This window comes from Bubalus kerabau, chromosome 17 (genome assembly GCF_029407905.1).
Source record: "Bubalus kerabau isolate K-KA32 ecotype Philippines breed swamp buffalo chromosome 17, PCC_UOA_SB_1v2, whole genome shotgun sequence".
Lineage (NCBI taxonomy): Eukaryota > Metazoa > Chordata > Mammalia > Artiodactyla > Bovidae > Bubalus > Bubalus kerabau.
In genome coordinates this window covers 54,689,561-54,714,725 of record NC_073640.1, presented here as the reverse complement: position 1 = coordinate 54,714,725, position 25,165 = coordinate 54,689,561, and the positions used below count along the sequence as shown (strand labels likewise).

Sequence of the window (25,165 nt, the reverse complement as noted above, 5' to 3'; positions counted from 1 at the left end):
CTATCGAGTTGAAATACCAACCAGATCTATGATGTATATTACAAACAGGGTGCTCTGTGCATCTCCATCGCCTCCATATTACACACTTACTGTCATATATTTCAGCCATCCTTGTACAATATATGCCCCTTATATAGATTTATAAATATTGTTTCGTGTAATATCTTTGAAATAAAAAACAAAAACAAGCGAGTACATAAAAGACAATAATACCGGCTTAGATAAGATAGCTACCTATTGTGTCATTTGACCACTCTTCTCTAGGTTGCCTATGGCTCTGAGTTGCTGTGTAATGTTTGTTCAGTCATCTTAAAGGCTTCCTTTCACACTTCATATATGCTGTGTCTCCAGGGAATGAGTTCCCTCGACTGTTGTTTATCTGGGAAAGTCCTAATTTGAGCTTCATTGAAGGAGAGCTTCTCTGTACATTGCTTCGCCCGTTGACAGTCTTGCTTTTAGGACTTCAGTCAGTCATCCCAATGCCTTCTGATGTGGAATTCAATTTTCACAGTGTTAAAGATCCGATGCACATGCTGAGTCACTTCTCTCTCGCTTCGTTTTTCACTTCCTCTTTCCCTTGGGCTCTCAACAATTTGACTCTATTGTGTCACAACGTCTATATCTTGAGTTACCCCTTTTTGGAGTTCCTCAACCATCTCTAATATGTGATCTCATCTACTTTCAGAGGTTTTAAACCATTCATTTTTATATATTTTTTTCATTGCTTTTCGCTATCTATTCTACTTCAGAAACTGCCATCCTGCATATGTATGTCAACCTGATGGAGTTCTGCATAATACTTTGCCTGGACTCACTATTTGCCATTTTTTTTCCCTTTCTACTCCCCAGTCTGAATAACTTCTTTTTTTCTATCTTCATGTTCACGGATGCTTTCTTCTACCTGCTCGTAGATGTGCTGAGGAATCGCCTTTCTCAGTTATTGTTTTCACTTTTTATTCTTCAGCTCCAGATTTTCTTCAACCCTGTTTAAATAATTTAACAATGAGGAAGAACACATCTTTCTTGAGAAGCAGGTGCTCCTCACACCTGCCCAGTATGGAGACAGCCATCCCCTCACACTGTGGACTCCAGTGCTTTAGACATGGACACTGATTATGTAGCTACTGGGTCAATCTCAGACAAGCACATTAGGAGCAGAAAACCACAAAGAGAGGAGGCTAGTTGTGGACCCTGAGAAGGAAGGCTCATCCCACGGAACTGTCAGATGGCATCAGCCAAGGAACTGGACTTCTCCTCAAGTTTGATGGACTCTCTTCCCTCTCAAGGGGCTTCTCATGTGGAGCTAGTGGTAAAGAACCTGCCTGCCAGCGCTAACGCAGGAGACTAAGGGATGCAGGTTTGATCCCTGGGCGTCAGGAAGATCCCCTGGAGGAGGAAATGGCAGTCCACTCCAGTATTCTTGCCTGGAGAATTCCCTGGGCAGAGGAGCCAATCCCAGTGATCTGGAACCACAGACAAAGGTTATGCTCTTCGGTAGTCAATCCCTCCCTCTTAGAAATCCCACGAGCCTTCCACTCTGGGTGCAGGCAGACCAAGTGATATGGGGACAAGCATCCAGTGGTCGGTGAATCAATGAGCAGAGTTTACGGCTCACTGAGAAGGTGATGCTGTCCCAGACAAGCAACAGTGTCAGGACAGAGGGTGCAGGTCCCGTCAGTGTGGGCTCTCCTCCCAGTCAGAGTCTGCAGGTGTGGTCCAGCGCCCCACTGAGCACTATAGTGACCTTCCACACCTCTCCATCTTCCCGTGTAATATCACTGGAAGTGGGTGTGTAATGAATGCAAATCATGAGGACGTGGGTAGTCTCCTTTCAGAGCCTGTAGAACAATGTGTTTAATTAATTATGCAAAACTTAGCTAATTTTGTCATACTTTGGTTATTGTTTGTGAGAATTGTTTGACTGCAGGCAAGGCACTGGATCTTGTGCCTCCGTTTCCCGTCTGTAAAACTGGAGAAGAAGAGATGGATCTTAGGGCTGCTGTGAGGTTGGTCACTAGGAAGGGACTGAGATTAAAATTTTCCCTGTAGGTAAAATTCTCACCCACACAGAGTCGGCAGGCAAGAAACGTCACAGGGGAGATTTTGGTTTTCAGCGCTGTGGGTTTTGGCTGTAGAGTCAAACAACTGGGTTACATTTCTCTTTCACCTGGTCCTAGCTCTGTGGCCTCCATTCCTTTATTGAAGAACTGTGTGTCTCAAATCTGTGAATGCACAGCGGGGATGACAACCCCTCCCTCATGGGGATGGAAAGATCAGAAAAAATGGGTGTAAAGGATTTCCCACTGTGCCAGTCGCACAGGAGTACCTGGAAACAGTTCATTAATAATATTACTACTAATCAATGTTGGGTGGACTGGAGAGGAACTGCCCTCTAAGACCGACAGTGGTGATGGAAACAAAAATTCAGAGGGACGGGGCATAATGTGAGAAGAAAAGAGTCCTTCAAAGGAAAATGAACAGGACATGGAAATGGCTACAGTGAGAGAATGGAGAGTTCGAGAAAGTCCAAGGTTTCAAATCTGATGAAGAGGGAAATGATGCAGCCTCGTGCAGTGGGAGAGTCAGGAGGACATTGTGATGACAAGACACGCAAGCACACAGGCCTCAGAGCGTCTCCTTCCTCCTAACCAGGCCCTCTCCCTGTGAGACTCCTCCTGGTATTCCCTCCAGTGAACTCGGACCCCATTTCCCCTCTCTCTCTCTCTTCTGCTTTCAGGGCAAGAAAACGCTCGAGCCCTCGATGTGGGGGCCATTACTGGCATCGTGATCGGGGTCCTGCTCGTCCTGATGCCGCTGGCTGTCCTGGGGTGTTTCATTTTCCTTCACAGGTACAGTGGCATTCCCAGATGCTGCCCCCACCCCCAGGTTGACCCTAGTCCTAGAGGAAGGACACCCCATCCTCCAATTTCCGGCCTGGATCTCCAGGACCCCCCCACTTCCCCACGGATATTCTCTCTCGTCCTTCAGTTCCTGCCTCACCAGGTATTGACCTCTGGCAGCTTCCTTAACACCGTCCTCATTTATTTTGTTATTTAGTCGTGAAGTTGTGTCCATCTCTTTTGCCACTCCATGGACTCATCTGTCCGTGGAATTTCCCAGGCAAGAATACTGGAGTGGGTTGCCATTTCCATCCCCAGGGAATCTTCCTGCCCAGGTATCGAAACTGTGTCCCTGAATTGGCAGGTGGATTCTTTACCTATGAACCACCAGGAAAGGCCCATCTATCAGTTAACACAATTAAGACCCCTGCTTGTCCTCGTTCCCTGTATGTAGGCTGGCGGGTAGTAAGTACTCAGAAAAAGGTATCTCTTCCTGTATATTTAAATCCAGCTACTCTGATGAGGGGTAGTCACAGGGCCAGGATCTGAGGGTCGTCCTTGCCAAGTCCACACTTGGCCAGAGAGTGGAAGTTTGGACAGGCCAGGTGGGGTCAAATGCCCCCACGTGGCAGATACATTAACAACACCCCTGATGCATGAGACAGAACATCCTGCCAGGTCCGCAGGTGGTGGCATGTCTTTACACTTAAGGTCCAGGTAGATGGAGACAGAGGACAAGGCCACTGTCACATTTGAGCAGCTGCTGGGTGAGAGCGGGTGGCCACAGCAGCGACACTGCACTCAGTGAGATCCCAGAGTCACTGGTGACCGCTTTCCTCCCCATGCACTGGCCCTGCTCTCTCCATAAGCATGATGAATCCACTCAGACAAAGCTTTGGATGGATGGATGCCTTAACCAGAGCCTTGGTCTCTTCAGTGGCCACTTTCTCCGGAACCCTATTAGCCTATGGTCCTGCCCCTCTGGACTCAGGGCAGATACGGCTTCTTAAGAACTTTCCTCAGCGTCCTTACTGGTCCCTCCCCTCCTAAGCAGCTTTGGTGGAGAAAGGCGGTGTCCAGCCCCTGCTTGGACATGGGGATCCTCCTGTCCTGTGTTCTGATAACAAAGCCTTGACCTCCATCTGCACTCCTCACAAATATGCCTGTTTTGTTTTTCTTTCCTAACGCCGGCTGCCTGCACAACAGAGGGAACTGGCCCCCAGCGTCCACCTCAGGTGAGTGTCTGTTCAGCCCAGGACAGCGGGGAGCCCCGGTCAGGCCCTGCCATGTCTGTTCCTGCCTGCCACCCCCAGGGTCTCTGGCCCTTTCTCTGGGGCTTCAGCACAGGGGACCCGATTGGCTAGTCTGCTTTTCCTATGGGTTATCATCCTGGGAGGCTCCATCGCCCTCACTGGGGCCTGAAATTGCCAGAGGTTCTCTCCCTTGGTGGGGATCCTTCTCCCATGGTTCTCCGGAAGGTGGACATCCAACCTCTCCTAGGAGAATGGGCTAAGCTTCCTCACATGCTCAGTGGTAACTCCTGTCTCCTCCCAGGAGGTGGTCCCTCTGGCAGCTCTGTCTCCCAGGTAAGTACATTCCTTCCTTGTCTCTTCTCCCCAGCGTCCCCGCTTCACAGGCTCAGGGCAGGGGGACTGTCCAACCCTGAAGTACTGTGATACACCCTTCACTCGAGGGTAGTTGAAAGTCCCTTAGTTATGTCCAGTCTTTGTGGCCCCATGGACTGTAGCCTGCCAGACTCCTCTGTCCATGGATTTCTCCAGGAAAGAATACTGGATTGGGTTACCATTGCCTTCTCCAGGGGATGTCCCTGACCCAGGGATCGAGCCTCGGTCTCCCGCTTGCAGGCAGATTCTTTGCCTTCTGAGCCACCAGGGAAGCTCATAAGAGTAGTTAGAACATGGCAAGTCCCACCAAGCTGGGAGCTGGATGCACTTCAGGGACATGACCACCCACAACCTTAGCCAGAAGCTGCCCTGGTCCCCTGACTTGACCTCAGAGAACCTTGGAGTTCAGCCAGGAAGAGAGTGGGCACTGGATCATCAGTCAGGGGAGCCAGGCTAACAAGGGTGGAAAACAGAGCCCAGATAGGATTTGGGGTCGGGGCTGCAGGCTTGGACATGGCTGCTCGGGAGAAATGACTCTCCTTCACTCTCCTCTGATGCCCACTTCCTCCATGCCCAGGCCTCCCTACCTGATGCCAGGCCACCAGCTCCCATCTACCAGGTGAGTGTGGGGATCCAAGTTCTGGTCTCATAAGCCCAAGGGGCATTGGAAGTGCCCCCTGCACACCTGGCTGTGTTTGGAGGGCCAAGAAATAGCAGGAAAGATGGAAAGGGGATGAAGGGGAGGTGGGTCTGGATCAAAAACCTCTGACACGAACAGACCCTGGGAAGTCATCTAAGAAGGTTACATGAGCTCAAAGGTGTTGGTTTTCTTTTGCAGGAATTAGTACAACCGGACACAGACGTTTACTGTAATATCAGCCACAAAGCAGATGTGGGTCCTTAGTTCCTCCAGACACGTCTTCTTACGGACTGTGGGAAAGAGCTTACCTGAGACCCAAGACCCGAGTGAGGTCATGAGGAAGAGCCTGAGGTGGAGAACCAGCTCTGAGACCTGAGGCTATTTGGGAACCTGGGCCCAGGCTCAGGGTCCTCCTGGATTCCTGGAGACACTGACAGGCTGCCCTGAAGCCTGGATGGACCAGAACTCAGGCTGCGATTCCCACAGTGGGGGGAGGTTTCAACAGGCAAGTGACTGGGCCTCTGACCCACTGTGGACCACCAGAGAGATCTGAATCAAGAGCACTTTCCTTCCCCTGGTTGCAAAACATACTGCCCTTGGGTCTTGTCCAGCAAGAAATTCACCGGAATCTCTGCTCCGGCCTGTCCATGGTTCCTCGGGGAAAGGATTATCTCTAGTTACCTGATCTCCCTATCTATTCCCTAGGGGAAAGGAAGGAGAAGATTGTGAGAATGGAGGGAGGGGGCATACTAACAGGCAAGGAAGGTCACCAGACCCTTGGCAGCCACATGGGCACTCGGCAGTCCTCACATTGCCCTGGGGTCCCAGACACCTGCCAGTGCTTGCTCACTTGGCATGGAGTCTCTGGAGCACAGGAAATGGGACCATCTGAGACACACTAGAACACGAGTCAGGAAGGACGAGTCGTGGGTGAGACAACTTTTATGGGTGAGGCCCCTTTGCAGCCTCTTGGTGTCCTGAGCCCTCTGGCCCTGTTCACCAGGCCCTGCTGGCCCCAACTGGTGCTGCCTCAAATGAGTTTTTGTTGTTCAGTTGCTAAGTTGTGTCTGAGTCTTTGGGACCCCATGGACTGCAGCACACCAGGCTTCCCTGTCCTTCACTATCCCCCGGAGTTTGCTTGAACTAATCTCCAGTGAGTCAGCGATGGGACAGGAACTTTTGTCTGTCCCCAGATCTAGGATCCAGAATGCCTTCTCTCTCCATGGGTTTCTGTTGCTTCCCTAAGGGCCTAAGCCCTGAGGACATTGTTCCCTCTGGGGGAACCAAGAGGAGCAATCAGAGTCACCAAAGTAAGAGGGACCCAGAAGCCATGCTCTGAGCAAGGTCCTCCCAGGAACTTCCTGTGACCTCTATCCACTTCCTGCTGGTTTCCAGTTTGCTTTTCGATGCAGATCGTGAGCCTGCTCCCAACACACACACACGTGAGCCTCAGGGCAAAGGTGCAGGCTCTACCTAATACTCAACCTGGCTACCACGGCAAAGGGCTCACCTGTCTCCTCCTCAAAGTGTCTCAAGGGCCTTCCCACCCAGATCTCACCTGCAGCTCCCACCACACACCTGGGCTAGCAGGTCTCAGTCTCTCCCTGAGGTCCCTGGGATAGTTCTGTTCTCATATAGTTCCACTCGGATCGCCTGCCCACGCTCACACAAACACAGCAAGTGTGTGCCCTAGGGCACAGAGCCCACAGTTGGCAAGCATGCTCTGCCAGTGGCCAAGTATCATCTGTGCTGAGATGAGATGAGAGGTAAGAGAAACCACCTGCAAAGCTTCCGATCATGATTTAGGTCTAAATTACTTCTTATCCCCCCAGGCGCACAGTCTTGGATGAGACAAGGTGACACTTCTTGGTGTTCCTTATTGTTCTGTAACAAATGACCACAAATGTACGGGCACAAACCACAGTGTCAATATGATGCTGTTCTTTCTGGATTCTACAGACAGTTCATTTCTTTGCCTTTCCAAGCTGTGATAGGCTGCCTGCTTTCCTGGGTTTGTGGCCCTTTCCTCCATCTTCAAGGCCAGCAGTGGAACATCTTAAAGCTCCCCAAGCTCACCTTCCATCATCCCATCTCCTCTGGCTCTGCCTCTCCTGCCTTGGAACATTGTGAATGTATTGGACTCAGCCCAAAACATAACCCACCATAATCTCCAAGTCACCCCACCATATCTCCCAGTCACGTGATCTGAATTTCATCTGTAGGTTTCCTTAATCATGGGGCACATTTCTCGGATTGTGGCTTGAAGTTGTGGACATCTCTTAGGGTTCTGTGCGCTGCCTACCACTCCTCTCAAGGCCGTGGGCATCATCTTCCCTCACTGCAGTCTGCTCTGGGGAGCTTGGACTTTGTCATGCCGATGTGGGGTCAAGACCTGCCACGATGTCCACAGCAATCTCACTGGCTCTGAGCCCTGGAGATCGAGGCCAGTCCACACTCCCTGCAGCCCTCCCCACCTCTTCTTTCTGGTGAAGTGAAACTTGCTCTGTCTGTCCAACTCTTTGCAAGCCCATGGACTGTAACCCTCCAGGCACATCTGCCATGGGATTCTCCAGGCAAGAATACTGGAGTGGATAACCATTGCCATCTCTGGAGGCTCATCAAACTCAGGTCTCCCGCATTGCAGGAAGATTCTGTACTGTGTGAGCCACCATGGAAGCCTCTTCTTTTCTAGCAATGCCCAAGTTCCAGAATTGAAAGAAAGCAGATGTGACTCAAAGACCACAACTCCCAAGTCTCCAGGTGGCCTGTGTTCATCAGCACCATGGACAGTGTCTCTGCTGTGCTCAGCTCCCATCAATGGGAAGGGACGGCTGGATATCCTGCCCATTTCTCCTCTATGACAAAGATGAACATAGTAGAATGTGTTCAGGGATAACCCGCTTTGCTCTAGTTTATGAATCGGGAGCACTTTCTCCTGTGTGTGTATTAGTTGTAGCTACAGCCATGATAACTCCAGGTGAATGATCCTGCACCCGGAGGGTGTCCTCAAGGAGGCTGAGAACTAACTTTGTCCTCTCAGAGTATCTCCCTGCCGCTGAGTGTCAGATAACCAGCTTGTCTACAACTTGGAGGGAACGTTTCATGATTAATTCCTGACCCTCGGTACCTGACCTTGGAGACAGTCATCGCCTAGCCTGGAGGCCCCCTGAGCACAGCCTCCTGTTCCCTCATTCTCCAAATGATCCCCCCTCCCCCAGGGAGCAAGGCTGAGCAGAACACCTGACCTACCCTCCCAGCTCCTCCAGTCTGAGCCTCAAGCCTGGTGTGAGAGCTTTTGCCATTTCTCCGTGCTTCCAACAGAGCAAGGGTCCTGCTGAAGAACAAGTGGGGCTTGGAGACCGTGGCATCAGCCCCCATCAATGGGAAGGGACGGCTGGATATCCTGCCCATTTCTATTCTATGACAAAGATGAACATAGTAGAATGTATTCAGGGATAACCCGCTTTGCTCTAGTTTATGAATCGGGAGCACTTTTTATCCGCAAGATAGTACCCTGGAAAGTCTCCAGGGTACTATCTGTCACCTGAGGGCTCCTCCGTCTGCCTGTGAACCCCAGGGAAGAGAAGGAACTAGGGCTCCACAGTCACCCCACACTTCCTCTTCTCCATAAATGTACCATTGACAGGAGTAACTCTGACACGCAAACCCAGCACTATACTTCCCAAGGGCGCGGGTCTAACCCATCCAGCATCCCTAACAGTCATGCAAAATGCTCGAGATACCCAGTATAATGGTCACCGTGTTACCAGGGGCCTCCCCTATCTTCCATGGGGACAGACTCTGCAGGACTCACCCGGGCTCATGTGCACCACCTGTGGAACCATGGTGTTTAAATGGACCAGCAGAGGGAGCTACTGAGGGTATCTCAGGGGTCCTGGCATCTGGCCAACCACAGAGGCACAGCCACAGAACTTAGTGAAAAGATGAACAAAAGGATGGGTAGGGGATAAAGGAGGGACGGGGTGTGTCAGAGAGATGGACATATGGACACAGGTGCTATCTCCTCACAGAATTTTTCCGTAAAGGGTGAGGATGTTGGAAATGAACATTTTCCTATACTCCCCATGCAGATGCAGTTTAGGGGATACAGTGGCACTCAGTGTGCACACAAGTTGACCAGGACTCCAGTTCTAAGAGGATCCCTGAGCTGGGAGCTCGGACATGGAAGGATTCACCTGTCCTGCTTCTGCTGAGTCCACTGGCCAGCTCCAGGCCTGGTGCAGGGAGCTGCATACCTGTGTGTGGAATGAATGAGCCCCTGGATGATACTCCATGGGGGCCGAGATTTGTGGTGAGGATGTTCACTGCAGAGCAGGTGGTCAGTGTGAAAGGCGGGATGCTCGCTAGTAGCTGTTCCAGACTGAAAACAAATTTGCAGTGAAGTCACCCCAATGGCAGAGCAGGTCCTCAAGCCTGTGGAAAATCAATATTTCAATGGTGTTCTGGATGTTTGAGAAAGGAGATGAAAAGAAGACCTGACAACTTCGGGAATAACATTTAATTCTGAACTACTCTTAGCAAATATTTTTATTTATTTTTTTCTTTCTGGCTGCACTGGGTCCTCATTGTTTTCCACCAGTTTTCTCTAGTGCAGTGAGCAGGGCCGACTCTTCGTTGCAATACTCCGGCTTCTCATTGCAGTGGCTTCTCTACTCCCAAGCATGGGCTTTCAGCAAGCAGACTTCAGTCGTTGCAGCTCGTGGGCTCTAGAGCACAGACTCAGCAGTTCTGATGCATGGCTTTAGTTGCTCAGAAGCATGTGAAATCCTCCTGACCAGGGATCAAACCCGTGTCCCATGCTTTTCAGGAGGATTCCTATCCAATGAGCTACCAGGAAAGTCCTCTAAACAATGCTTAACTTGTAGGTAGACACTGGTTCATCATGGCCGCCCCACACACGAGGTTTCCCTAGATACCTGCCGCCCACAAGTGTAGGGCCTCCTCAATATTCAACATTCCACACCCAAGGTGTACATTTTATCAATTGATGAACCTACGTGGATACATGAAAATTACCCAGCTTCCATAGTTTCCATTAGGGTTGACACTTGGTACCGTAACTTGCATGGGTTTGAGCAAGTGATCATCAGCAACGTGGGCTTCCCCAGTGGCGCCGTGGTAAAGAATCCTCCTGCCAGTTCAGGAGACGTAGGTTTGATTTCTGGCTCAGGAAGATCTCCTGCAGAAGAAATGGCAACCCACTCGTGTTCTTGCCTGGGAAATCCCATGGATAGAGGAGCCTTGCGGGCTACAGTCCATGGGGTCACAAGAGAGTTGCACATGACTTAGCAACTAGAACAATGCAAGGTCAGTGACAGTCCTGCTGCCCAAGTCACACCAGCAGGGCTAGTGAGCACAGACAGGTGGTTGTGAGTCTGCAGGGCTAGTGAGCACAGAGCAGGTGGTTGTGTGTCTGCAGGGCTAATGAACACAGAGCCGATGGTTGTGTGTCTGTAAATTCAAAAAGGATGACATACATCACTTGTTTATTTACCCACAGGCAAATACGGAAACTTCATGTGTGCGTTGGCCATGATAAACCAGTGTCTATGTACAAGTTAAGCATTGTTTAGAGGACTTTTCTGATGGCTCAGTGGATAGGAATCTGCCTGCCAAAGCACAGGACATGGGTAAGATCCCTTACCCCTGCTTTTGCTGTGAAACTGAAGCTACTATAAAAAATAACCTTTAAGACAGCTGAACCACCCTGGCGCCAACCCTGCTCATGCTCAAGGAGGATGGAGATTCACCTTTGAAACTTCAAATACCAAAAGGTAAAAAGAAATAAAAACAATCTAATAAATTAGAATACAAAACAGGCCATTAGATCCAAATAATTCAGTTACTACAATCATCTACAGGGTGACAGGGACACAGTCCAGAGCTAGCGTGCTTGATCCCTGTGTCCCTTTTGCTGAAAGAATCTCTGATCAGGGGCCTATGGAGACGCCCCACCTTCCTTCCCACCATGAAGACCAGGTCTCCAGATGGGGGCAGAGACAGAGAAGGCGGGAAGACGAGGTTCAGAATCACTGCACCACCCCTGGTCTTCCAATTCCACCTGGCCCTGCCCCATGCGGAAGACACTAATGGGTCACAGGAGAAAAGGAAATGCAGCCTTTTCATGTCCACATGGACCGTCTGGCACAGGCAGGACACACAGACGTTTCCTCACCCTCCTCCTACTTACAGATGCTCCAGTCCTGCCCAAGGACTGAGAATGTTGCATCTGGATCCTCTTCTACAGAGAGAAATTGGCCTGGTATCAACACAAATCTCACCTGGATGAAATCTTGGAGTGGGGTATATAAGAGAAGATCTTGGATGAGAGATGTTGGAAATTCAGAGTGGGACATGATTCAGCATAAATGATATGTAGTGTTGAAAGGGTTACTCGCTAGGTCGTATACGATCCTTTGCGACCTCATGTCTGTAGCCTGCCAGCCCCTCTGTCCCTGGGATTTGTAAAATGATATGTAAACACTTGACATATGCTGAGTAGTCTTAGGAGAAAACCTACTTGAGGTACTTTCCCTTCAACGCTCCCCTCCATGGCCAGAGCAGAGGGAAGCAGAGCTCCTCCACAGTCTGGAGCCTCCACAGGGCTGCCCACCTCCTTCCCACTTAGCAGCTCCCACCGCCCAGCAGCCTCTGACCCTCACCAACCTACTCCATCCACAGTCCTCCCCACTCTCCCAGTTCCCCACACTGGACTCTGTCAGCCGTTCCTCCCAGCCAGGCCCTGAAGGCCAGACTCCCTTAGGTAGCTCTGCCCTCTGAGCCCCATCCTTCTCTGCTCACCCTTCACATCTCAGTCAAAAGATCACTTTCTCAGGGGTCCCTTCCATGACACCCAGTCCAGCTGAGATTCCATGACAGCCTCCGGATGCACCAGACCCTTCCCTTTCAGTCCATCCCTCCATCATAATTAGCTCCTTATTTCCAGGATTTTCTCTGAGTGTCTGTCTCCTCATCACAAGGTCAGGTGTGTGAGCCCGGAGTCCAAGTCTATCATATTCTCTTGAATCCAGGACACAACCCAGGGCTGACATGTCACACATACTCAATAAATACTCTTTATTTTGGGGGGACTCCAAAATCACTGCAGATGATGATTGCAGCCATGAAATTAAAAGATGCTTACTCCTTGGAAGGACAGTTATGGCCAAATTGGACAGCATATTAAAAAGCAGAGACAATACTTTGTCTGCAAAGGTCTGTCTAGTCAAGGCTATGGTTTTTCCAGTGGTCATGTATGGATGTGAGAGTTGAACTATGAAGAAAGCTGAGCACCAAAGAATTGATGCTTTTGAACTGTGGTGTTGGAGAAGACTCTTGAGAGTCCCTTGGACTGCAAGGAGATCCAACAAGTCCATCCTAAAGGAGATCAGTCCTGGATGTTCATTGGAAGGACTGATGTTGAAGCTGAAACTCCAATACTTTGGCCACCTGAAGCAAAGAGCTGACTGATTTGAAAAGACCCTAATGCTGGGAAAGATTGAGGGCAGGAGGAGAAGGGGACAACAGAGGATGAAATGGTTGGATGGCATCACCAACTCAATGGCGATTTCGGTAAACTCTGGGAGTTGGTGATGGACAAGGAGGTCTGGCGTGCTGCGGTTCATGGGGTTGCAAAGAGTCTGACACAACTGAGCGACTGAACTGAACTGAAATGAAATAGATAAGGGAATCTGCATAACAGAAGCCACCCCCACACCCCACCCAGTGTGACACCGAGGGGTCAGAGAATATTCCTTGTGGACACAGGGGCTCTGGCATCACAGTGGGAGGAGACCTGCCAGTGCCCACAGCTGCTCCAGGATGGGACTTTATTCCTCCTGGAGTCAGGAGTGAGGACAGGGGCCTCTTAACTGTGAGGAGTCAGACCTCTGCTCATTCCCAGATAGTCACACCCGATCCCGTCTCTACTCGGGAAAATCTGATAGTCTCCCTGGAGGGCCTGAGCTGGCAGCTTGAGTCCTTCTCCTTCTCTTTGAGAGCTGACCTGGCTCAGACTTCCGATCCTCCATCCCAAGGGAGTGACCACAGGGGAGGGGGAAGCCCCAGCATGAACTCGTGGGAATCGGGGAGCAGCTCCTCATCCCAAGGTCCATGATCTGTGGGGACACCTGGGTCTGGTCCCTGGAGACATCTCAGCCCCTCCCTCCAAAGGTGTCCTGGGAAACAAGGGGAACTTCTGGAGCAGAGTGAAGAGGGGAACAAAGTTCTGCAGTTGCTCCATCTCAGAGGAGTTGAGGCCCCAAGGGGGTCTCCCCTCCCCTGCCAGAGTCTCCAGTTGGAGCTGCCCCAGGTCCTGGCACTGTGGGGAGGCTGAGAGCAGACCACTGATGGGGCACAGAGAACTAGGGTGCAGGCCCAGTGCTGTGAGGTGGTCCAGCCCACAGGCCGCCACCCTCTCTCCAAAGCCCCAGACACCCCCCCACTGGCCCTTCTTTGAAGCCTCGGGGACTGAGAGCTCCTCCTGAGCACACGTCCACCTGGATGGATGGTTCTCCTGCCACTGAACAATGCCCATCCTCTCCCTGGGCTCACCCTTCACTAGGATGAGGTCAGGAAGCCTGGGGACCCACAGTGACCTGGACCCCAGCAGACAGCCCCTCAGTCTGGAGCCCACATCTGCCCAGGGTGCAGAGCCGGCTCACACCCTTTGGCATTTGCACCCCTGTGCAGCCCATTACATTGTCCCCAGGTCTGCTCATGACCTCCAGGGGGCGATATGGGGCCACACAGACAACACGAAATTAACAGGTGAACTTTCTTGGGCTAAGAAGGTGAAGGAGCCTGATTTCTATCCCTCCCTCTAAACAGCAGTCTCCAGTCTTAATGGCACCAGGGACCGGTTTCATGGACAATAATTGCGGAGCAATGGAGGTGGTTTGGGGATAATACAAATGCATTACAATTATTGTGCACTTTTTCAGTTCAGTTCAGTTCAGTTGCTCAGTCGTATCCGACTCTTTGCAACCCCATGAATCGCAGCACGCCAGGCCTTCCTGTCCATCACAAACTCCCGGAGTTCACTCAGACTCACGTCCATCGAGTCAGTGATGCCATCCAGCCATCTCATCCTCTGTTGTCCCCTTCTCCTCCTGCCCCCAATCCCTCCCAGCATCAGAGTCTTTTCCAATGAGTCAACTCTTTGCATGAGGTGGCCAAAGTACTGGAGTTTCAGCTTCAGCATCATTCCTTCCAAAGAAATCCCAGGGCTGATCTCCTTCAGAATGGACTGGTTGGATCTCCTTGCAGTCCAAGGGACTCTCAAGAGTCTTCTCCAACACCACAGTTCAAAAGTATCAATTCTTCGGTGCTCAGACTTCTTCATAGTCCAACTCTCACATCCATACATGACCACTGGAAAAACCATAGCCTTTTCACCTCAGCTCATCAGGCATTAGACCCCAGGGGACCCCTCCTCTAACAGACCCTCAGAGCCCCTCATGTGGGCCCACACTACACTGCCCAACCTTCTAGGGGCCTATGGGCACCCATGCCAGCTCCCATCCCTGCCTGCAACCACCCATGGGAAAGATCACAGTGACCACAGAAAAATCAGCCAGGGTGACAGAGGAGGCCCTATAATGGCAAGGAGGGCCTGAATAGTTTCTGAACCAAGGCTCAGGCAAGGAGAGGGAGAGTCTCCCACAACTTGACCCGAGGACCAGGGAGCCCAGAGTCAGCCCACCCCTCAGCACCAGGTTCCTCCCTTCCCAGGACACACAGGAAACCTTTCCCTTCTCATCTGCAAACTGCAGCTTCTCCTGACACCCGGTTCTGGGTGTCTGTCCCTGAAAACAGATGCCAGGCTGGTGACACTGGAAAGTGGAGGTCAGGTCCCCTCTCCAGTCATCGCTCATCTGACTCCTTTCTCTCCTCCAGAGTCAGTGTGACCTTCCGGCAGGAAGTAAATGCAATCTTCTCAGATATTTGAGAACAGGAAGACGCTGGGCATCCAGCTGGGTTTCTGTGTCACAGGAACAATTACCGCCAAAATTTGGAAACCCCTGGATCTGTACGTTTTGCTGGGAGACCTCAGACCAAAACACAGCAGAGGCCAACACTGGGTTGGGTGGGGCAATCTAACCGGTGCTCTGGGGTCTCAGCCACGCTGGGCGAGCGTGTGACCTGGCGGCTGCTGAAACAGCATTTCTAAGGTGACACCTGGGAGTTCGCAGTCTTCATAAAGCTCCACAGGTGATTCCCACGCACCTTGGGGATGACGTCCCTGTGACAAGCGTTCCTCATGCACCCCCCACCCCCAAGCTCCTCCTCTGAAGGGAAAAGCCAGAAAGGGATGACAGAGGGCTGTTGGGGAGGTTGAATGTGCATCTGATCCAGATCAGTGGAGACCCCGGACCCAGACACCCCAAGGTTGTGCTTTTCCAGACAAGAGTGTGTGTGTGTGCATGTGCGTGTGTGTGCATGTGTGTGTGTGTATAGGTAGGTGTGTGTATGTAGGTGTCTGTGTGTAGGTATGTGTGTGTAGGGGTGTGTGTGTGTAAATGTGTGTGTTTGTGTGTGTGTGTGTGTGTGTGTGTAGGTGGAGAATCATTGCTGTAGAAGGCAGGGGACTCAGCAGAGTTCAGGGAATAGAAATACAGACTGAGGGGGAAGGGGAGGGGGGCCACTAGGGAGGGAAGGAGGAGGGGGGAGGCAGAGGGCGGGGCCTGGGCAGAGACCCCGCCCCAGGCCACGTGACCCAGCGAAGTGCTCTTGCCCTCGGAGGAGGCCCAGCACACAGAAGAACAGCGGAGCTCACACAACGACTGCAGTGCTTCTGGGCGTTTCTGGACCAGAAGTTCTCCTCACAGAGAGAGGGACACAGCAGACAGCAGGCACCATGGAGCCCCCGGCAGGCCCTGCAAGCACGAGGCATGTCCCCTGGAACAGGCTCATCCTGGCAGGTGAGAGGGGACAATTTTCAGGGAGTGGGCAGAGACTGGAGAAGAAGAGACTGGCTGGTGTCTGGGGGAGACAGGGCTCTGAGAGGGGACAGAGGGCTTCTGTTCAGACCTGAGGGCAGAGGAGAGGGGAGCAGGGGAGGGTGGGGGGTTCAGCCACAGGAGATTCTCCATGAGCTAGAGCTGGTGAGATGTGGGAAGACTCAACTGCTGTAGGTTTTCAGAGTAATTCTTCACTGAGCAGTAATTGTTGAAAACTGATGACAATAATAACAATTTATTGTGTCACTACAGAAAAAGACATAACCAGGACAGTAATCATTGTCCTTACCCGGCACCCTTAGAAACTGACAAATAAAAACCAGGCTGTGGAATTCCTGGGAACTCTCATTCCTTCATCCCCAGGTACTAATGTTTGGAGCCTGGTCCTGGCCCTGGGTTTCAAGCAGGATCAGACAAGCCCCTGCCCTCACGGAGCCCGCGCTCTGTGGGGAGGAAGACAGACGAGCAGAGAGATGGAGAGCGTGCTGGCAGGTGCTGCAGGCGTCACGCAGGAAAGGGAGCGGGGAAGGGTCAGCAAGTGAGCACGGAGGGTCTTTACAGTAGCTGGTCGGGGGGAGGGGCATCTCCCAAGAGGCCCTGAGTGTGAGCAGGCGTGTGAGGGCAGTGAGGGAGTGAGCCAGGGGACAGCTGGGGAAGCAGAGGAAAAAACGAGCCCAGAGGGACTGAAGTGATGGGGGTCATGCTGCTGACCTTGAACCAGGAGGACACACACATACATACACACACACACACATGCACACACACACAAACACACGTACACACATACACTCACACACTAAGGCTGAGGGATGAAGAGACCTGCTCAGGACCCAGGGCACCATTTTCCCATCCCCCACACAGGTCACAATATTAACTGGTCTCTCTCTTCCCTCCTAATCTCACTCAACTTTCTGGACCCCGCCCACCACTGCCCAGCTCACTATTGAAACGGTGCCCCCCACTTGCTGCAGAAGGGTCGGATGTTCTTCTACTTGCCCACAACGTGACAGAGAATCCTCTAGGCTATGCCTGGCATAGAGGAGACAGGGTAGACAACACCCAGCTAATTGCATCATATAGAGTAGACACTAATGTAACTACCAAAGGGCCTGCACACAGCGGACGGGAGACACTTTACCCCAACAGAACCCTGTTGATCCAGAACGTCACCCAGAAAGACACAGGATCCTACACGCTGCTCCTTACAAAGGATGATTTACAGACAGAAGGAAAAACTGGACACCTCTGCATATACAGTGAGTGCTTCCTCTCTGACCTTGGCGTGTTGGGTGGGAAAGTGAAAGTGAAAGTTGCTCAGTCATGTCTGACTCTTTGTGACCCCATGGACTACACAGTCCATGGAATTCTCCAGGCCAGAATACTGGAGTGGGTAGCCTTTCACTTCTCCAGTGGATCTTCCCAACCCAGGAATCAAACCCAGGTCTCCAACATTGTAGGCAGATTCTTTACCAGCTGAGCCACCAGGGAAGGCCAAGAATACTGGAGTGGGTAGCCTATCCCTTCTCCAGCAGATCTTTCTGATCCAGGAATTGAACCAGGGTCTCCTGCATTGCAGGCAGATTCTTTACCAACTGAGCTATGGGTCGGGGTGAATTCTGTTCACACTCGCAGGACTGACCGACCCGGATGGCGCCTCCATCCCCCTCTGCATTGTGTCCCGTGTCGGGGTTTAAACATTCAGTGCAGGGCACACACTGTGGAGACAAACTCCAAAGGGTCAGAAATGCTTTCCAGGAAGCCAGGCCCTGCAGACACTGTAGAGAGAAGGACCGTCTGATGAGGGACTCGGCAGAGGGAGAGCACTCTCAGTCCAGCCCCCTGGGCCCCTCCCCGTGACCATGACCCTGAGGAAGACCCTGCAGGACTCAGGGAAGACCCTGGCCTGAGGGCCCCAGGGATCCTCACAGAGAAACTCAGCCCCAGGAAGCCCCTCCCAGACCCTGTCCCAGGGCTCCTGCCTCCAGTGACCCTGGGAAGCCTGTGCCAAATCCGGAGGCTCCCAAGCTGGTCACCAGCCAGGGCCCAGCCCCAAGAGCCGCATCCGTGCAGGGGCACAGTCTGGTCCTACTCCTGAGACTCGGCATGGACAGCACACAGGTACAAGGTCCCCAGGCGGTCACTCAACTGCCCTGGGAGCAGCATCCCCAGGGAGGAACAGAGGAAGGAAGACACTCCTAGAAGCTTCTTGTTCTCCAGGGTGCAGCCCAAGGAGCTCTCTCCCGAGGCTGGTTGATGAAACCAGGACAGATGCCAGGTGGTCTCTGAATCCCACCCTGTTCTGTCCACCACTAAATGCTGTTACATAATAGACCCCCGAGGAAGCCTGTGCTTCTCCCAGACATAGAGCAGGTGACCTCACACTCTCTGAGCTCAGGTCCCCATGCATTCGTCTTCGATACACAGACCTGCCTTATTCTTTAAGGGCTCAGTCTGGCTGAGAGATGAGAGATGCCAATTCTGATTGAAGATGCTTTTAGAAAAGCCAAAGGTAGAAAAGGGCCAATGTTCTCTCTGTTATCTGCACAGCGGTGCTACCCACACCCGTCATCACCAGCAACAACTCCAACCCCAGGGAGCACAAGGACACTGTGGTGTTAACGTGTAGATCTGAGACTCGGGACATCTTCTACTTCTGTTCGATCAACAATCAGAGCCTTCACAACAGCACCGAGCTGGAACTGTGCGAGGGAAACAGGACTCTCACTATGTTCAATGTGACAAGGAATGACACAGGACCCTATGTGTCTGAAGCCGGGAATCCAGAGAATACCACCCATGGTGACCCATTCACCCTGAATGGCCTCTGTGAGTAACCTCTGTTCCTGCGTGGTCCAGGCCTCCTGGCTGAATCTACAGTGCTGGAGGCCAGGCCGTACCCATCCCTCTCAGGTCCAAGTGCGTGGACCCTCACTTTTGGACACCCAGGCTGGCCATGACTTCCTGTCCCAGGCAAGTCCAGGCAGGACCACCTTGAATCAAGACTAGGAGGGGATGGGCTGCTGTGTCTTGAGAGGTTGTGACGAAAGAAACAGGTTAATATCTCAGACTCAGGATGAGTGAACATGAGAGGTAATTGTTGAGACTTTCTACAACAAAGCTGTGATCCAGACAGAAGGACGCTGTGGCCCTAATACAGACCAGGAATTTCCCTTCCCTCTGATTGCACCACGTGTGGCTTTATGCTCTTTGCTTCAGATGGCCCGGACACCCCCACCACTTCCCGTCAGGCTCCTGCTACCATCCAGAGGCAAACCTCAGCCTCTCCCACCACACAGCCTCTAACCCCAGCCACACCGTGTCCCTGGCTTATCACCGGGAGGCCCCCACAATCCATACAGGAGCTCTTTATCCCCAACATCACTGCAGATAAGAGTAGATCCTGTAACTGCCTTGTCCATAACTTCATCACTGGTCCCAGTAAAACCACAGTCAAGGCTATCACAGCCTCTCGTAAGTGGCCCCTGGCCCATCAGCACCAAGCTTTGTGGTAGAACTTGTAGGTTTTCAGAAAAAAATCTGAAAGAAGTTACCTCCCAACTTCACAGAAGCTACAAGCAAATTCCGAATCAGCTCCTGAACCCTCCCACTACATCTCAGCAGACCCTTCTTCCTCCTGCTGTCTGATTTCTCCTGGCAGACCTTGGGTCCAGCCTGGAATGCAGGGGGTGATTCTCTCAGCCCCTGACAGCCTCATGTTGGGGGAGATAGGAAACAAAGAAGGGTCCCCAGGGTCAAGTGCCTTTTGCTGTTGTTGAATTGAAGAAATGGATATTAATCTCTTACCAGATGTGATATGCTACGTGCTCGGTTGCTCAGTTGTGTCCGACTGTTTGCAACCCCATGGACTGTAGCCCACCAGCCTCCTCTGTCCATGGAATTTTCCAGGCAAGAATACTGAAATGAATTGCCATTCCCTTCTCCAAGGGATCTTCCCCAACCCAGGGATCAAACCCGGGTCTCCTGAATTGCAGGCAGATTCTTAACTGTCTGAGCCATCAGGGAAGTTCTATGAACTCCGTTTATTTCTTTAAGCACCATGGGTCTCAGATGTATGTACACCCAGCAAGGATGACACCCCCTCCGTCGTGGGGAGGGAAGGATCAGAACAGATGTGCGTAAAGGATTTCCCCACAGTGCTGTCCACACAGAATGAACTGGAAACAGTCGGCTAATATTATTATTACTGAGCAGGAGTTGAGCAGACCTTCCCTCTAAGACTGACAATAGGGATGGGAAGGAAACACAAGGGGAGGGGGCGTAATGTAAGAGGAAAGAGCCCTTAACAGGAACACGAACAGGACACGGAGCTGGCTATGGTGAGAGAATGTCGAGTTAGAGGAAGTCCGAGGTTTCAAATGTGATTAAAATATAGAGAGAGATGCAACCACCTGCAGCAGGAGGGTTGGGAAGACACCGTGATGACAAAGCACGCAACCACTCACAGACCTCAAAGCATTTCCTTCCTCCCGAACCAGGCCCTCTCCCCTGTAAGACTTCTTGTGGTTTCCCTGGTCAGGTGAACTCAGGCCTTCATCTTCCCCTTTATCTTCTCCTTTCAGGCCAAGAAAACAGCCCAGCCCTCAATAGGGAGATGGTTATCGTCATCATGATTGGGATCCTGGTTAGGTTGGCACTGGTGACCACTCTGGAGTGCTTTGTTTTCCTCAAGATGGCTAGAAGGTACAAATGGCGATGCCCAATGCTAATCCTGTCCCCCAGGCTGACGCCAAGCCAGGAAGAAAGACACCCTACCCTTGGATTCTGGGCCTGGCTCTCCAAGGCCTCCCCACTTCCCCCAAGGACATTCTGTCTCATCCATCGGCCCCTCCTTCACCAGATGCTGACCTGGGGTGGCTTCCCAACACCTTCTGCATCTGTAAATTAGACACTTCCCACTGCTGTTGTCCAGGGTTTACCCTGTGGCTCAGTGGTAAAGAATCTGCCTGCAATGCAGAAGATGTGGGTTTAATCCCTGGGTCGGGAAGATCCCCTGGAGAAGGAAATGGCCACCCCCTCCAGTATTCTTGCCTGGGAAATCTCATGGACAGAGGAGCCTGGCGGGCTACGGCCCATGGGGTCACAAAGCGTCAGACACGACTGAGCGACTGAACAAGAACAACCCACTGTTGTCCTAGTTCCCAGAGCAGACCTGCAGCTGTGCTGGCAGGGGCAAATGCTCAGTAAGCGGTACATCCTGCTGTTTATTTAAATTCAGTCACCCTGAAAGGAGAGGTTGACAGCCTCAGAACCCAAGGGTCATCGTGGCCAAAGAGACTGAAGCCACCTGGACAGGCCAGGTAGGGTCAGATTCTCCCATGAGGCACATGCGTTAACCACAGCCTGTGATGTGTGAGATGGGAGAACGTGGATCTGGCCTGGACAGCAGGTCGGGAGCTGAGCTTTATACCTCTTTCCAGGCAGATAAAGATAAGAGAATGAGGTCATTGTCTAATTTCAGCATCTCTCAGCCTGAGGGGCTGGTCTGGCCACCGCAGAGCCACCAGTCACGGGACCCAAGATGCACCGGCTCTCCACGCATCCTCCATGTGTTCTGGCCTTGCTCTCCTCTGAGGACCTGACCCTTCCACTCAAAGCTTTTGGTCTGATTCCTTTACTGGGTCCTTTGTCCCTCCTCAAGTCACTTTCTCCCGGACTGCCACTGACCTGCACATCCTTCCTCTCTGAGCCCAGGATGGATGTGGCTTCTTAAGGACTTTCCCTAGCTCCTCTCTGCTGGGCCCTCTCCCCCTAAACAGCATTGGTGGAGAATGGAGGTCTCTCCATTCCCTGCTTGGGCTTCCCTGGTGGCTCAGTAGTAAAGAGACCACTGCAATGCAGGAGACGAAGAAGACGCAGGTTTCATCCCTGAGTCAGGAAGATTCCCCTGGAGAAGGAAATGGCAACCCACTCCAGTATTCTTGCCTGGAGAACCCCATGGACAGAGAAGCCTGAAGGGCCACAGTCCACGAGATCCCGAAGAGTTGGATGCAACTGTGCTTCTGACCACATACATACGCACTCCCTGTTTAGAAAAGGTAACCCTCCTTGTTCCCTGTTTTGACACCAAAGCTGTGACCTCCTCCTGCTTCCTGCAACCCTCAAAAATAATCTTGACCTTTCCTAGGGCCAGTGGCCAGAATGACCTCAGAGAGCACCAGCCTCCAGCAACCACCCTGGGTGAGTGTCTTCTCAGCCCGGGAGCAGCAGGGACACCCTGGTCCTATCCTCCAGTGCCTGCTCCAGCTAGCCACCCCCCCCCCACCGCCTGGGGCTTCATCACAGGGGACCCACACTGACTGGTCTGCTAGATGTATGAGTTCTGAGTCATGGGTCACCTCACTGGACCCTAAATGCTCAGAAGGTCTCTTCCTGGGTGATGCCCCTTCTCCCATGGTTCTCTGGAAGCTGAAGACTCCCAGCCTCTCCTGGAGGATGGGCTAAACTTCCTCACACCCCTGGTGCTAACTGCTGTCTCTGCTTCTAGGACATGGTCCCTCTGGCAGCTCTGTCTCCCTGATAAGCACATTCTTTCCTTGTCTCTTCTCCCTGTGGTCCAAGCTGTGCAGACTCAGGGCAGTGGAACTGTCCAACATTTCACAATACAGACACCCTTCACTCCAGGGTAGCCAGCAACATGAACCCCATCCTGGTCAGGACTGGGACTCACATCAGGGGCAGGACACCCCCACGCCCTGCACTGAGCCTGCCTGGTCCCTTCACAGTTAACCCTGGAGTCCAGCCAGGAATAGAGTGGGCACTAGGAGCTTCAGGCAGGGCTCTCGGGCTATTGAGGGTGGAGCATGCAGCCCAGATGGGGACTGAAGTGAGGGCTTCAGGCTTGGAGGTGGCTGCCTGGGAGGCAGGGCTGGTCACTTCTGAGGAGAAATGACTCTCTTCCCTGTCCCCCTGACACTCACTTTCTCCCCTGCCCAGGCCTCCCTGCCCAGCCCCAGGGCAGCTGTTCCCATCTATGAGGTGAGTGTTGGGGATGAATGGTCTGATCCTGCACTTGTAAGGGTACTTTCTTGAGGTCCAGGAAACAGCAGCAAAAATGGGAAAATGGATGAAGAGGAGCGATGCATCTGGAGCCAGAAAGCCTCCAGCACAGCCGGGCCCCCCACAAAGCAGCCCTGTGGACCCCAGGCCAGGGAGATCCTGGGACCTGTTCTGAGAAGTTTATAGGGGCTCAAAGGCCTCTTATTTCTTTACAGGAATTACTCTATCCCAACACAGATATCTACTGCCAGATCGACCCCAAAGTAGATGTGGTTTCTTAGTTTGCTCCAGGAACTTCCCCTTAAGGGCTGTGGAGAAGAGCCCACCTGAGACCCCAGAGTCTGAGTGAGGTCAGACACCCAAAGCAGAGAAACAGCTGTGACCCCTGAAGATACTGGGGGGCCTGGGCTCAGCCTTAGTGTCCCTCCTGGCCTTCTGGAGGCCCTGACAAGGCTGCCCTGAGCCCTGGATGGATGAAGACAAGGACTTCCATTCCCCAAGGAACTGAGGGCTTCCAAGGAAAGTGGCTGGGCCTGTGACCCACTGTGGACCACCTGAGAGGTCTGAATAAAGAGGACTTTCCTCTCGTTTGCTCTTTTTGTGCACATGGGCTCCTCCCACCTAAAACTCACCCAGGTTCCACAGCAGTGGGCCAAATTGTCTCCTCGATGTGACCCGCGGGCCTCCTCCCACCTGGGCCTCATCTGCAGCCCCCTCCACACACCTGAAGAACTGAGGTCACCTGGGAAGGGTGATCTTCCCTTGTAAGTTCACATGGGTCAGTTTACCCACATTCACCCAAACAAAAGTGGTCTGTGCACTAAGGCACAGAGCCCAGAGTTCAGGAGGATGTTCGGCCATTGCCTGAGTGTTGTTTGTTATGAGATAAGAGACAGTTACAAAACCTGCCAAGTTTCACATCATGATTTGGCTCTAAGATACTCCTTATCTCGCATGCACACAATGTTGGGTTCGAGAAGGTGACACCTCTTGTTGTTTCCTATTGCTGCTGCAGGAACTTAGCACAAACCTGTGGTATAAAACAACACAAATGAAGATGTCAACACAGCTCTGTTCTTTCTGGATGGTCTAGGAGAGAGTTTGCTTCCTTGCCTTTCCAAGCTGGGAGAGGCTACCTGTTTTCCTTGGCTTGTGACCCCTTCCTCCCTCTTCAAAAGTCAGCAGTGGAGTATCTTAAAGTCATGCTCTGCTTCCATCATCACATCTCTTTCTCTGGCTCTGCCTATCCTGCCTTCCTTTTTCTTTATAAGGACCACCCTTGTGATTATGTTGGGCCCAATCAGATAATTCACCATAATCTCCTAATCACATGATCCTTAATTTATAAATTCCCTTTATCTTGGGACATCTGCAGAGATTCTGGGTATTAAGATGTGGACAGGGACTTCCCTGGTGGTCCAGTTGATTTAGAATCTGTCTTGCAATGCAAAGGACATGGGTTCAATCCCTGGTCGGGAAACTTAAGATCCCACTTAAGCCACCTAAGCCTGCATGTGACAACTACTGAACCTACAACCACAGCTAGAGAGTGTGTGCACAGCAACAAAAGATCCTGCATGTCACAGCGAAGACTCAGTGCAGCCAGATAAATAAATACAATTTTAAAAAGTATGTGGTCAACTTTGAGGGGCCGTTGTTCTCTCTGTCACATCTCTCAAGGTTGTCATCATCGTCTTCTGTCACCACAAACTCCTTATAGTGGTTTAGTTGCTCAGTTGTGTCTGACTCTTGCGACCCCATGGACTGGGAACCTACCAGGCTCCTCTGTCCATGGGATTCTCCAGGCAAGAATAGTGGAGTGAGTTGCCATTTCCTTCTCCAGGGGGTCTTCCCAACCCAGGAGTTGAACCTGGGTCTCCTGCATTGCAGGCAGATTCTTTACTGACTGAGCTACAAAACCACTACTCATGGGCAATCTGGAATTGGTCTTCCTGACTGTGGGGTCAGTTCCTGATTTTATGTGCACAGCACCCTCACTGTCAATTAGCCATGGAGACAGAAGCCAGTCAACACTCTCTGAAGCCCTCTCCACCTCTTCCT

At 51.9% G+C, this 25,165-nt stretch overlaps 1 pseudogene; it reads left to right on the top strand.

Moving 5' to 3' along the window:
- Positions 1–15,984: 15,984 nt before the first annotated feature.
- On the top strand, positions 15,985–24,832 carry LOC129630664 (carcinoembryonic antigen-related cell adhesion molecule 6-like; annotated as a pseudogene).
- The last annotated feature ends 333 nt before the right edge of the window (positions 24,833–25,165 follow it).